General features: G+C 50.1%; 1 protein-coding gene across 4 annotated transcripts in view; it reads left to right on the top strand.

Moving 5' to 3' along the window:
- Window positions 1–4,903: 4,903 nt before the first annotated feature.
- Window positions 4,904–15,204, top strand: part of SCMH1 (Scm polycomb group protein homolog 1) — a 66,206-nt gene continuing 55,905 nt past the window's right edge. For 3 of the 4 annotated variants that reach the window (XM_063177579.1, XM_063177581.1, XM_063177582.1), the window contains exon 1: window positions 4,904–5,005. The gene's annotated coding sequence lies outside the window, so the exon portion shown is untranslated. The remainder of the gene's footprint in view (window positions 5,006–15,204) is intronic. The other variant, XM_063177580.1, reaches the window with a different exon arrangement.

A 15,204-nucleotide genomic window follows, 5' to 3' on the forward strand; every position in this document is an offset into this window, starting at 1 on the left:
CCAGGACAGGATTTGGGGCGGCGATTTACACTCTCCCACATCCCTTGGGATGGCACCAGCGAGGCACAGGCACCGGGCACGGAGCAGGGAGTGCCCCATGTCCCTGTGCCCCTGTCCCTGTGCCCCTGCCCCTTCCCTGCAGCCCCCTGCTAATGACCCAGCAGAGCAGCTTGGCCTGGGAATGGCTTCTCTTTCTGATATGGGATCAAAGAGGGCTCTGGAGCCGCGAATCCCTGCGGGAGGACGAGGGGTCGGCTGGGATTAAGGCGTGCAGTAATTTGTGAAGGGTAGGAACAGAAGAAATGAGCTATTAGGGGAAGGATTCGTGGCTGGCAGGATCAAAGAGCAGCAGTAGGAAATGTTTAGAAGGCGCTGGGAACAAAGGGAATTCAAAGCCATATGAGCCTATTAATAGACAGAGGAAATTTATTAACAGCGGCAACAAATCAAGTGTTCAATAACTTCCTAAATTCTGACTTTGCAGAGAAACCAGATCGCTTTTCTTAAAGCTGATGAAGGACTTGCAAGACTGCTATTAGCCAAGAAATTTAAACCACATACCCCAAAATAAACTGATATTTTACACCTACAGCCAGATAACCCAAACACTATCATGCTTGAAGTGTTGACAGAAGTGTAAAGCAAGCTTTGGAAATACCAGACAACAGCTGAGTTGAGCTATTGTGACAGCCTGAAATCAGGTAATTATGGGTTGTATATTGATATTAAGTAATAATTAGATAATAATTTCATATTAGAATAACAGAAGGATTATAAATATATACTTAAGCTTGGTGAGGTGTTAAGCAGCAAAGGTGGGGAAGGATCAAAAAAGCAGCAACTCTGGGGAGAAATTCAGGGTGAGCAAAGCAGAGCTGAAGTGCAAGGGGTGCCTCTGTAACAGAGGGGTTTTAGCTTAAATTTAGGTGTATATACTGACAGAAATGGGTACATTTAAGCAGGACAGGGGGTGCAAGCCCTGGACATGGCACAGTGACACCCTGGCACTTTGGACCCAGGCTCGGCATCAATCTGGCATGTGGAAAACATAGAAATAGTTGCAAAGAGCCATGAGAAACAGGAGAAATAAATAGTGAAATAAATATAGAAATAAATAAATAAATGAGAAAATGTGTTCTTTTGCCTCAGGAGGATATTTGGGGCTCACAGGGGCTTTCAGAGGGCAGCCTTTGTCAGAGGGTCTCTGTGCAATTGGACAGGGAAAGGCAGAGCTGCCTGCAAATGTCTGGGACATGAGGCTGAGATTTCCCACTACCAAGAGAGCATTCTGGTATTCACAAAGGTGATTTTCCAGGCCATGAAGTCTTCAGAACAAAAATGGACTCTTTTGGGCAAATTCAACAGCTGGTGTCAATATGAGATTGCTTTGGGAAAGGAAACTTATGGCAGGCCCTGCAAAGTGATCTGCTGATTGTTGGGGCTTTAATCTCTGTAAATAACCTTTTCCTCTGCCTTTTTGAGGCATGGGGAGAAGATTCCCATCTCCCCTCTCCAATAAAGACGTCAGGTCAAAGAACATATCTATGAGAGAAGCAGGAATACTGGGTGCACATGTTCCTTTAGATCTTCCTTCTCTACATCCATCCCTGTGCCCTCTTATTCACCTTTTTATGAAGTATCAGATTCAGGATAAAAAGGTCACGGACCAGGGGACATTAGGCTTTTTCTTTCAAGCAGAACATGCTCTATATTTTCATCCATGCCAGACTGAGGATCAATCTGTGGCAGAAAACAAAGTTCATTAATGGGAGCACTGCAAATAGTGGGAACCAGCTTAGGAGGACATTCAATGCCAGATTGCTGCAAGGCACTAATGAGGGAGAAGAAGGGAAGACAGCAGGGGGTTTTCTTCCCAGCCACATTGCCTCATATCCCACTGCACCCTCTCCTCCTGCAGTGCTGCTCCAGTGTGTCCAACACCCTGACCATCAGTGCCCCTCTGAGGGTTCCCTCCTGGCTGTTCATCCCCAGGAGCTGGCCCAAAGCAGGCTGGAAATGTGCTGAGCTTTCCTGGCAACGCTTCAGAATAAATGGCAAACCATTTCTGCAGCTCGTTTCCATTGGAATATTAATCAAACTGAAGTCCTGTGGTGCTCATATGGATGTCATATGTAAATCCACTGCTCATTCCAAATTGAAGCCAATGGAGAAATTTCACTCCTGTCTCCATCCTGCAGCTCTGAGCTCTTGTGCATTTATTCCATTCATGAAATCCTGATCACTGTGGACATGAGGGAATACCAGAGTTGATGACACCCATGAGAAGCGTTGGTAATACTTGTGAATTTATAAAGAAGGTGCTCAGGTGCAAGGCTGAAGCAAACACATCTCCATGTCCAATCTCAACCAAGTAGTCCACATCTTAAAATAAATGCCTTCACCAGCATTCCAAACTGTCCATCCCTCAATGTATTTCAGAACAAGAGGTTTTCCAGGCCAGTGTTAGCCCTCAGCAGTGGTCAGTGTCACCATTCAGAAGAAAACATGAGAAATCTCCAAACAGCAGCTCTGGAACAGTTTCAAAGAGTTTCCCCCCCACACTATTAGAAATCCCACCCTGTTTGATGAAGTATATGCTTTTATTTATAATTTTTTGGGGGTGAGAGACAGGCAAATGCAGCTTTCTTTTGTTCTCAGAGTACTGATCCCTCTTTTCTTCCCCTGAGAAGGGAATCAAAGAGCTGTGAACAAATTGGTGGACCCCAGAAGTTAGCTGCTGATCAGGCAGAAGCTCCTTTGGCCTTGGGTAGGACTTTCAGCCTTGCACAAACTGAACCAAGTCCAGCATCTGAACCAGGACAGCGTGAGCACCTACAGGGTGTCCCTGGCCTTCAGTGCAGTTGTTCCCTGGGGAGCACTGCAGCCCTCAGCCCATCAGAGCAATGCCATTCACTCCCCCAGAGGAAAAGGGAGGAACACAGGAATGGGCTGAGGTGGTTCCAACCCTTCCTGAAATGCTGGGTACTGGTGGGAAGGTCCCACCCTGGAGCCTTTGCCCGCCCTGTGCCTCCCTGGCTGGCACCAGGCATGGCAGGGTGCAGATAAACCACAGCTTGGCCTTCTCTCTGTCACAGATAACAAACCAGTCATGCAGGAAGCCACACATATCACAGAGCTTTCCAGACTCCATCAAGCCCTGTCCACACCAGGGGTGTTTTCCTTCTGATCTTCTTTTGACCTAAAGCACTCAAGCCTCCATGGAATCTCCCAGAACAAAAAATCATTCGGGGGAGACTCCTACATCAGCTGTGCTTTGGAAATTGTTCAGTGCTTTCTCCCTGAGAAGACGTGTCACACATGTCTGTGCCACTCCAAAAGTAGGTAGGAGAATATATAGGAAAATATATTAGGAAAAAACTCTTCCGTGTGAGGGTGGTGAGGCCCTAACACAGGTTGCCCAGAGTGGGCAACCCCCTGGAAGTGTCCAAGGTTGGACAGGATTTGGAGCAACCTGGGACAGTGGAAGGTGTCCCTGCAATGGCAGAGGTGGCACTGGGATATTTTTTCCTCTTCCAACCCAAACCACTCTGAGATTCTATGGTGTTTCCTCTGCCCCACTGGAATACCTACTCCCAGAGTCCTTTAGCCTCACTGACCACTCACTTGAGGATAATAAAAGATGTGAACCGAATCTCCAGACCACAAGAATCACTGATTGCTTGAGTTGGAAAAGCCCTCTAAAATCAAATCCAACAGTTACCCTGGCACTGCCAAGGCCACCACTAACCCATGTCCCCAAGTGTCACATCTATGTGTCTTAAATCCCTCCAATGACTCCACCACTGCCCTGGGCAGCCTGTGCCAGGGCTGGACAACCCTTCCCATGGAGAAATTTTTCTCAATATCCAATCTAAACCTCGCCTGGCACAACTTGAGGCTGTTTCCTCTCGTTACCTGGGAGTTCCCAAGCTAAGGGGTGGCAGAGCATGGTTTTGGGGTACCATGTGTTGGCTTTGGTGGCTCTACAGGACAGAGAAGGTCCCCAGTGAGGTCCATCTCTGGTCAGGGGACAGCACCAAGGATGCTCATGGGGTCAGCTCGCACACGGTTCCCTCCACATGGAACCTGGAGATGGTACATGGTACAACAGAGGCACAAGGGATCCTTTTAGCTTTAGGGAGTCACAGGGGGGGAATTTGGGGATACTGAGTCCTCAAATAGGGACTGGGGCACTGGGGCACCCACTCCCAGGTCTGGAGATCATGGTAGGGGTCTGCCCATGTGTCCCGGCTAGGCAGGAGAGTCTACCCCAAGGCTGGGGCTCAGGGGAGAGCAAGTCTGTGCTGTCCCAAGGGGAGGGCTGGAGAGGGCTGTGCCCAGGCTGAAGATCACGGTGGGGGTCTGCCCTGTGCCTGGGGGTCCCTTGAGGGCACAGAGGTTCCTCCCCGGCACGGTGAGGACACCGCGGGTCTGCCCCGTGCCCAGAGTGCAGGTACGGACCGGGGTCTGTCCCTGCCTGAGCACGGTCCCGAGCGGGCATGGCCGGGGCGGCCCGCGGGGCTCAGCTACAGTGGAGGGGTTTGTGAGGGCCGGGCCGAGCGGAGCCGAACCGAGCCGAGACGGGCCGAGCCGAGCCGAGCCGACTGGAGTCGAGCCAGGACGGGCCGAACCCAGCCGAGACCGAGCGGAGCCGAGCCGAACCGAGCCGAGCCGAGCCGAGCTGTGCCGAACGCAGCTGAACCCAACCGAGCCGAACCGAGTGGAGCCGCACGGACCCAGCCGAGCCTCTCCGAGCCTCGGCCGATCAGCTGCCGAAGCGCCGGCGCTGGCCGGAGCCGTCCCGGCGGCGGGGGCGGCGCGGGGCCGGGCCGGGCCGGGCCGGGCCGGGTCGGGCCGCCGGTCCCTCCTCCCCGATCCCCCGCCGCTCCCCCTTCGCTCCTTCCCGTTCCCTCCCGTTCCCTCCCCGCCTCCCTGCGCAGCGCGAACATGGCGGCGGCGGCGGCGGCGAGGGACTGAGCAGCGCCAGCGCTCGGCGGCCGCGCAGGTGAGCGGGCGGCCCGGGGCGGGCGGCTCGGCCCGGCTCGGTCCGGTCCGGCCCGGCCGGGGAAGCGCGGCGGGGCTCGGGCGAGAATCGGGCCCGCAGCCCGGCCCGGATCTCATCCCTCCTGTCAGCGCGGCCCGGCCGCCGCTTCCGTGCGGTGCCCGGGCCGGGGGCGGCTGTCACCGGCCGCACCTGCTGGTGCCCGTCCGGGACCGGCCCTCCCGGCGGCCGGGCAGCGCCTCGGGGCTCCCCGGCCCCGCGGCTGCCCGGCCGGGCTGTGCCTCCCGGGGAAGCCTCTTCCAGGGCTTTGTTGTTGTGCCGGGTGTCCCCGGGCAGGGCCTCGGGCAGCCGCGGTACCGCCTCGCCCCGAGGCCTCGGAGCGGTTCTGGGGCCGGCCGGAGCTGCCCCTTCCCCGGCGTGTTTCGGTACCGGCCGGGCGCTCCCGGCAGGGAAGGGAAAGCGGGACCGAGGTGCAGGAGGTGGCCCTGTCTGCGAGCTGTGCCCGCGGGGGTTTGTGCCCTTCCTCCCCCGTGAGCCCTTCGGGGCTCGGTGACACCGTGCTATCACCCCAGTGTGTGTGTGGAGCTAGTGCCCGGTGCTCCGAGCAGATCCTGCTGCTGGAGGTGGCATTGCTGACCCCAGGGAGAAATCCCATCACCGCCGTGCCTGGGGGAAAGCTGCGCCTCCTTCGCAGCCGCCCCGAGCCCAGCGCTGGGGTAGAGCTGGGAGCGAGACAAGATTTGAGCGTTTCGTGCACAGCGAGATGTTTAAAAATAACCCCGGTGACGGCTGGCTCCTGCCGCGCAGGTTTAATCCGCCAGCTCTTTGAAGCTCCCGTGTAAAACTGTGGCAGCACTTTGGAGTGTGGATGACTGAAGGTAGAGCTGGCAAATCCGAGCAGGCAGCCTGAGTTTGGGATGCGCTGAGCAGCTTGGCTCCCTTGGGCCTCGGGTGGTTTAGGTTCAGCAGCTGAACATGAAACTATTTCCATGGGGAGCGTCGGGATGTGCAGACCCAGCTCTGGGGTCTCCGGCTTGGATTTTTTGGCTGAGTTTGTGTTTACTGTTGTTGTTTATAGTAAACAGCGTGCACTGAGTGGCTGGGAACAGCCATGTGGTCGCTGCAGTTCGCAGCCAGTAATATTGGGGGAAAATGTTCTCCCACCTCGGTTCGCTGCGGGCTGGGCCTCCTCCTGTCGCCTTCCTCTCTTACTCTCAGCTTCTGCTGGCCAGGCTGTGCTGTCCATATGTGTTTGCTGGGAATATTGGGAGCGTGGGATGGTGGTGTCATTCCTTGTGCTTTATTTCAGGCACTGGTATGTGGCTTGGTGTTAATATGGGGAACAAAACTCGGCTCATGGGGGTCTCAGCTTGGGACAAGCTGCCGTGGTATGCAGCCCTGCATGTGCTGGTGGGTAGTTCAGGATGTGCCCAGTAGATGGTATGAAAATGCAGTTGGAAATCAGGGAGTCCTTTACAATGGGCACCAGGGAAATGCAGGTATTTCTGTGCTATTTAAAGTATTTATTTAATTAAAAGTTTGAGTGTGTTCTGTTTGTGGGAGATATGCTGAGTCTTGGTGCTCCTGATTTGGTATTTACATCTTAGCATTCAACAATTCTGCATCTTGATTATCTGCTTTTCTTGGGGCACTTCTGTGGAAACCTGATGAATTTTGCAGGACAATATGGTGCCTGTAAATAAAAGATTCTGTTAAGGTATTAAATGATGATCTTATTCATCAAGTAGCTGTGCTTCAGTCTAGACAGGAGTGCTGTGGGAGTTGTGTCCCTGCCGTATGTCTAATTTAAAGGAATGTCTGAAACTGTTTGGTAGACTCAGACATCAGGTACCTCCAGAGATGTCCTGGTTGTTTCCCAACCCTGGGTAAGGTCAGGTAGGCTTCTAAACCCTTCCTAAGTAATGATTCTTCTTTTAAGCTCTTCATGCTGGCAATTCCATATCCTGTACAGGTGGTGTATGCCAACACTTAGGCCTCCCCATCATTACAGAGATTTTTCAGGGTTTTAATCTAAATCTTTGTCTTGCACTTTAAACCTGTTCTTTTTCTGATGTACAGAGCTCACGAAGGGCACATCACTCCACTTCCTACGTCTGCATCTCAGTTAGAAGCATTTGAAGGTTTCTTTACCCTTTCCCTGAGCTGAGCAAGATCAGTTTCTCACTTCTTCTCACATGGGCATGTCAGCCGTGCTGACCTCTGTCTCTGATTTGGGTTCTGCTCCCATTCACACTTCACCCAAAGTACCGTGGTCAGTCAGAGCAGAACTCTGCAGAGCAGTTGTAATAAGCTGGGCCCAAATGACCCCGTTTGGGTACATCTCAGCACTGTTACATGACAAGGAATGCACATCACATGTTTGCCTGTTTGTGCTGTTAGCTGTGTGTTTGTGACAGGACTTGGTGTGCTCGGTGAGCTCCTGTTTGCAAATCTGGAGTAGCGTGCTATCAACGTGAGCTCAGAGCTGTGCTGAGTTAAACCTTGGTGTGTTTGGGGCTCTTGTTTGAGCTGTAATGTTTGCATCTTCCACCCTGCCTTTTCTCCTTTTCCTTGCCTGCTACTGCAATTCAGTTTTTGCGATGAGACAAAAAGATTTTGAGTCCTTTATGCATCCATTTGTGCTTGAGAAGTTTCCTGACAAGGAGGGATCCCTGAGAAGTGAGGGAAGATGCATTGAGGACAGAGCAGCAACTCTGGCTGCCAGCTTCTCTTGTGAGGTGGTTAATCTCCTGCATATATATAATTCAGAGACATGCCAAGGTAAAAATTATCTCCACAAGTGAACTCTCAGTGTAGCAGAACTGTAGCTCTGACCCCTCCTTCACCCCAGCACTACGTCCGGGTGTAGCACCTGCACTCCAAGCTGGGACATAAATGCTTCATCCCACTTCATTTACAAGATAGCACAGCCTAATCCTAAAGGAAATGCTTTTTCTGGCTTTAATACAGTTGTAAAAAATCCCTTTCTTACCCAGCTTAAATATCTACCAGTGGAAGCTGTTATAAAACATTTGCACTATGTTTAACCAGATAGTGCAAGTCTGAGAGCAGCAGGAAGCAAAGAGATCTTCCCTGTGTATCACCAGGTCTCCCTGGGCTTGGAGTGAGCAAATCCAGTGACCTGAACAGTGGTGTCAGAGTGGTGGGGACACCTGAACCCTGGAGATCAGCACCTCCTCCTCTTTGCAACGCTGTGCTCGTCCTGGGTGGCTATCTCCCTTAGCAGGACATTTCAGAGGTGGTTTCAGAGCAGAAGGAGAGATCAGTACAGGGACATCACTGCAGCCTGGCTGGTGCTGAAAGCACTTAATTCCCAGAGATCTCTATTTTCATTCAATTCCCTTTAAAAACAGAGTAATATTTACCTCTTTTACCCAGGTTTCTTACACACACCACCTCTAGTAGATTTAGACACAGTGATACACAGTTTGCAGTCTTCACTACCAAATGTTTCTGCCTCTCTAGCAGGGATTTAAGCAGAGTTTGTGTGTGCCTCTGCTCTCACTGGGCTGAATCTCACACTTTTATGCAGACTCATCCTGAGCAAAAAATCAAGAATTTGGCTGAGAGCTGAAGGAAAAGATGAATGTCTGTTTTGCTGCCTCTGCTGTTTGCGTGGCAGCCTCGTCCAACAGGCCAGATGGACAGGTGATGTCTGGGGAATGAATCTAAAGCACTTGATTCCTCAGAGCTGCCTTGATCAGCAGAGGGACGTGGCCCCTGCAGCTCCACAGGCTGGTTGGTAATATGTCACTGGAGATGAGGAAGCAGAGCACAGTCAGTGTGGTCATTGCCAGCACAAGGGAGCTGACGTGGGAATTCAGGCAGGGCTGTTTTTCCCTGGCACAAGTTTGTGCTGCTGCCGCTCTCCATTTCTTGCTCAGAAGTTTTTTTTCTGTTTGTTTTATAGATTGAATGGTGTTATCACCAGTCAGAAAAGAAACTCCTGCTGGAGGTGCCTCCTCCCAGCCAATGTGCTCAGAGTTAGCCAGCTCCAGTTAGCTTGTACATTTTCCAGACTGCCACAGTGGGAACAGCCCAGAAACCTCCCTGTGGCTGGGGTTTGTTTTCAACAACGGAAACTGTAGGAGTAGATGGCAGTGGAAATTTGCAAACCCATTGAATTTCCTGAAATTCTTCCTCTCTCCTGGCCCTTCAGGTCCTTTCTCCTCGATATTGTGGCAAGGGAACAAGTTTGGTTCACCCATTTCTGGAGTGACATCTGCTGCGGTTTGCTTGGGGGTGGAGGGAAGTGGGTGCATCCTTCTGATTGCTCAGGGTGCTGCTGATGTTTGACCACAGGAAAAGATCCTGCCAGGAAAAATGGCTTTTGTGCCTGGGAAGAGCTGGGGGACACTTAGAGTGTTTGAGTTCAGTGTTGGCAGAGGCTGCACAGGGTGAAGCCCATCAGTGCTCCACCGAGTGAGGTCGGCTGCTGCTTGCAGTCCCCTCATGCTGGAACACCTGCTGCCAGTGCCTGCCCAGCTTCCATCTGCTCTGCCCTCCCCTGTACAGGGTGTCCCTGCTCCTGGCCTCCCTCCCTCACCCTTCGGAGCAGCCCCTGCCTCCTCCCCCGTGCTGAGCCCTCAGCGGTGGCACGCGTGTCCAGCTGTGTGTGCGGTGAGCGGGAGGGCAGCCTGTGCTCCCTGCTCCCCCTCGCTCCCTCCTGCCTGCGGGAGCCTCCCTGGGCTGCTGCCAGGGCCTGCCTGCCCTCCCTGTGTCCCTGCAGCTGTGGGCAAGCCAAGCCAAGCCAAGCCAGGGGCTGCACACACCGTGGGGGACACGGATGAGCAGCAACTTTAGGATGGCTCATTGTCATTGACAACCTTACATGTGTATATATCCATCTTAAATATTCAGAGAGTTTTCGAAAGCAACCCACATATAATCACTGAATTCTGACCTGTCTACAGCTAGTATTTTGGCTCCTTAGTAAAAGTCAGGATTTCTGCTGAGTTATGCTGGACTTGCATTTCACTTCCAGCCACTCCTATGATAGTTAGAAGGAATTTATTAACTTCTGGAGTTGTCTTCTTCATAGACAATCAGTACTCTCACTGGGGAGGGACTTTGGGGCAGGAACCCAGGCTTGGCTCTGGCTCTGGGTGGCACAAAAGGTCCCCACAGTGCAGTTGAATGTCCTGATAGCAGCTGGACTGCAGAGGTGATGGCTCAAGGTGAGGGTGGCTACCTGAGCTCGGGCTGAATGCACTGGGGGAGCTCTGCAGAGTGCTGGCATCTCCCCGCAGTGCTCACTCACTGCTGCAGGGCCCCTCGCTCCCCGTTTGTGCCTTTCCTGCCCAGCTGCAACACATAAGGTAGGAGAAATTTCTGCTCTATACTCGTTAGTTAAGTGAAGGAGTAGAGAGCAAGCAGAAGAGCTGATGGAGTGTGATGTGGACTGAGGAGGAAGTTGTACCAATTCTGCTTTCTAAAAATAAATCGAGTGGCTGTTCACACATCCCAGAGACTGCTGCTCTCTGTACGCTCACTGTGGTTGCTTTTTTTTTTTTTTTTTGGTCTTTTTACAGCAAATCTTAGATGCTGCAGTCCATTAAAATTGTGCAGTGGCTGTGTGATCAGGGAGGTACCTATGCAGAAAATCTTGTGGTTTCAGTGTTTCCAGAAGTGACCTTGAAGGATCACCCATACCTAATGTTTCCTGGAGGTTTCTCTAGGGTGTTCTAAGATTTCCAGTGATGGTGATTCCTACTTTCCTCAGCAATTCACTCCAGTGCCTGACTATTCTGAGATTAAGGAGCTTTGCTTGATTTCAGGCTGGTATTGCTGTACTTTAACCCAATCATTTTGATATTTCACATTCTCTTCTGGCAAGCTACCAAGAGAAGAAAAAATGCTGTAGTGCTTGTTATGTACAGTTGACATTTTACAGAGGATATTGGCCAGTGGTGAGCAGCAGGTGTCACTTCCATTACCTTGCTGCTCACCTGGAGCCCTTAACTCTTACCACAAGTGGGGTAAACTGGCTGACCTGGCTTGTCACTTGGCTCCTGAGGTCATTTGTCATTGCCACAGCCCCACACTGGAGGTTTTTACAGTGCCACATCTCCTCCAGCATGGCAGGAGGTAGCAGCTCACTGGATGGTGAATTGCTGTGCCTGGAGAGGGCAGGAGGGCTTTGTTTCCCTTGGGCATTTCCAAGCCCTGCACTGTGAATCTGGGCAGTGCCACTGTTGTTCCAGCATTATTGGGGGGGTAGCTACCTCCTCTTCAAAGTTTTATGACCTTTTCTTAATGGAATGTGAGGAAAGTCCATACTTGGATGAAACACAGTGTAATAAAGAAAATACAAGTAAGGATGTTCTGACAAGTCACCTTGAGACAAACAGTGACAGTGACGAGGCATCCCTGAAATCTCTTGATGTTAAAATTCCCCCACCAGAAAGTAGTGAGTCTTTAAACGTGCTTGAATCTGAATGTGGTGAAACAAACTCTGCAGCAAGATCTCTGTCCTGCTGGGGTAAGGGGTTTGTTAGTGTGCACAAGGAAATGCAAGTGAATCCTGTCTCAAAGAGGACGTGTCCTGTAACTGTGGTAAAAATGGATTCCTCTATGCAGGCTGCACCTTTTAAAACTGTTTTGCAGTTTTTATACACAGGCCAACTGGATGAAAATGAAAAAGACCTCACCAGACTGGCTCAGATTGCTGAAATCTTGGAAGTCTTTGACTTGAGAATGATGGTGGAGAATATTATGAATAAAGAAGCCTTTAATTGGGGGAGGTTTTGAATCTTGGCTCCTTTTCCATCACCATGAGCTTTGGTCACATCTTGCACACTGCTGGCAGAGTCTCCAGCTATATATATATATATGTGTGTGTGTGTGTGTGTGGTGGTATCTGTTCAGCATTATCCTGTGCCTGACCAGAGCACTCAGTGTGTTCTGGGGCTGCTCACTTATTTCATATTCTTGTCAGCTGGAAAATCTGTAAATGCCCTGTGATATTTTATGGCTTTATAAGCTGTACAAAATGTCCAGCAGGTACTTGAATGCCGAGCAGATAGAGTCTGTAAGAGTGCCTTGTTTTCATTAGCTCCTTGGCAGACACTGAACATACTTGCAGAGCTGCAGGATGGACTTTTGGTTGCTTGTGGTCATGATTTGGGTTTTTTTAAAAAAGGGCCTCACAGGATATTTTTTAGTTGTCCAAACTCTTGGCCCTTCAGGAATGTAAAGCAGCCTAACAACTTTTTCATTACACAATTAACAGCAGTCTGTTCAGGGTTTCCTGCAGGAGCTGGCTAGTGATTTTTCCTCTCTGGGAGTAATTCTCCTGAGCTAACATTTCTGTCTACATCTAGATTGTTCTTTCTTTTGTTATTAAAATTGAGTGTAATTTTGATGGGCATGTTATACTTTTTCTGTATCCAGACTTTGTACCCAGTAGAGGATATTTCAATTTGAGTAGATACATAGTTTTGAATACTGGGATTTTATCTTCTTAAGTCACATATGAGACCAGAGTTATACACAGATTAAAAATAGCAAGCAGTAATTAATACCCATCCTCAGTGAGCCTGGCTCTGCTGGTTTCTCTTGACATGTTGCACTGTAACAATTTCCTTTCTTTTTCCTAAGAATAGATGAATTAATATCTCTCTACATGAGTGAGAAAATAAAATAAAGATGTTTGTTTCCTGCCCTGGCACACCATTCCCTCGGGGTACAGTGAGTTTGAGGAGCTCTTCTCCTGGGCAGCCCTTTGCCTTGACTGGGCTGGAGCAGACCAGGCACTGGGAGGAATGATGCTTTCACATCCTTCCCTCCCCAGACATCCTCCTTTCCCTCTCTCAGGGCTGGATTATCTCTGTCTCAGTGCTCCAAGCAGCAGAGACTGACTCCCCTTCCGCTCCAACAAGGGTAAATCCAGGTTTTGTGGCTCTGCTCCATACCCTGAGGGTTTGGAGATTTTATCTTTTTCATTTCTTTAGCAGATGGGGCAGATCAGTAGGGACTATTTCTCATCTGTCCTTTGTTTTCATAAGAAGAATCAGCTGCTGGAAGGGTTGGAGGGGAGTCTGGCTGTGCTTCCTGCCAGGGAGACCCTGAGTTTTGTCTAAGGGTAAATTTATATATATATATACACACACACATTAAAGGGGTTTTCTCTGAGAGAGCAGGTTCAGGAGGGTGGAGGGAGTTGCATTTGGAAGGTTTGGGCAGGTTGGATGTTGAGTCAGGGACAGGGATTTGTATGTGGATCTGTGGAGGATTCAGCCTTGAGTGTGACTGGAGTTGTGCCCCCCTCCCTCCTCCCCTTTGTCATTAAGGACGTGTTTGTGTTGGTGCTGGACCTCAGGAAGGTAAGAAATGCTTAACTCCATGGAAGGTCATTCCTTTGTGCTGGATGAGGAAAGAGAGCACTTCAGGCACTCCAGTAACATCCTCAGCAATTGCTTTGATGCCATGTGAGGCTTGAGGATGAGTTTTCATCCCTGTATTTTCCCAAGGGATATTGCTAAACATTCCATTTAATTGTTGGGGTTGGTTATAGGAGGAAAGGAGAAGGAAAATGTAATTGTAGGTGTAGTAACCATCATCTTCCCCCATGTCTCAGTGTTTAGCTCATTAGAGAGTGGTGATTTTGTCCCTCACCTTTTCTTCAGGGCTGGTTTGTTCTCCCTGAGCTCTCATTTCTCTCCCTGCCATTTCAGTGGAAACCCTTGCCCCGTGTGTCTCTCCCTGAGGATCCCCCTCCTCCCTCGTGCTTGTGGGATACAGGGTACTTTAAAGGATTGGGTCATCTCCTTCCCCTCTCTTTGCAGAGTTTTCCTCATTTACATTTCTGTTGTGTCCCCTAATTACCATCCCTTTGCTTTTTTATTCCCCCTCAAGCTGCCTTTCCCTGCTTATGGTCTCCTGAGGATGTTCTGCTGAAACTTTATCAAACTTACATGACTAGAAATAGTTAATGCAAAAATTTCTTTGAGGAATTCTCACATCCTGCTTGCAGCATCGCTGCACAGTCTGTCTTGACATTTCCAATAGAGACACAACTGGAAATCAGTCCTTTCCTGCTGGATTACCTCCTCTTTCTCCTTCCATAGGAATACATTGTCCTCCTATATCTTCCATCCCATAAAGAGATGGAAGACAATAATAAGATAATAAGAGGACTTATTTTTTAATAGAGTCCAGTAGAGAAGTAAGGATAAAAGGTTGATTAAACATGTTATACATACATCTACTGGTTGTCAAATAGAGACCTGTGAAGAGTTTACACCCTGTAGCCCTTTCTGGGGCCACATCCATAACCCCTGTAACTGCTGTCTGGGAAAGCAGCCACAGCTGACTGTGCAAGGGGGGCTGTATTGGCCTGTCTGGGGCTGATATGGAAACCATGCACTGGTTTTTAATGTACTCCTGTTTAAATTCTTATTTAAAGACTTTGAAGCATCCTATTGTGTGCTTTTGTGAGGGGTGACTTTGTAAGTGCCCTGGGCAGAATCCCATTTCAAGGTCTCCTGGAAGCCATCTGCTTTCAGTAATAGCTCTTAGCTTTGGCATGTGGCTCAGTGCAGGCTGAAATTGCCACAGTGCTGCAAAACTTCCTATACTGCCTGCATCAGTTTAGGCTTCCCACTATGCCTGCACAGGCTGGTGCACCCTCAGGGTGCCCTGCAGCACCAGGTTCACCCTCCAGGTTGTCCCCAGGCAAGGGGGGCATGACCCAGCGCAGGAGTGTGGGGTGCACCATGTCCTGCACCTCTCCATGTTCTGGGATTGCCATGAAAGGAAACTCAGGTACTGCAAACCCGGCCTGTGGGCTGGTTCCCAGTCACCTGGGTGTCAGGAGATGGGCAGAATATGCCAGAGCCCCATGTGTGATAAATCTTCTCTACTTCAAGTTGTCCTCAGTGGTTTGGGTACACTGCTGTGCCAGTCTATAACCCAGGCCATTCCTCTTCTAAAGTCAGGAGACTTTAACTTTTAGCTATCTATGGGAGTCCTGCTGACACAATATAGCTGTGACACAGATGGTTCAGTGTTAGAAAGAGCAGCCTTGGGCGCACAGATTCAGTTCCTTGTTTTGGTATGTTCTTCCCATAAGGCACTGAAGTCCAGCAGTGCTTTGCTTTTCTATGTGTAACAGGCACTTTACCTGCTCAAAAAGCAGATCTCTGTGTTGAGTTTTGTTACAGTGCATTTGGGAGAGCTCT

The sequence above is a fragment of the Melospiza melodia genome, chromosome 27 (genome assembly GCF_035770615.1).
Source record: "Melospiza melodia melodia isolate bMelMel2 chromosome 27, bMelMel2.pri, whole genome shotgun sequence".
Taxonomy (NCBI): Eukaryota; Metazoa; Chordata; class Aves; order Passeriformes; family Passerellidae; genus Melospiza; species Melospiza melodia.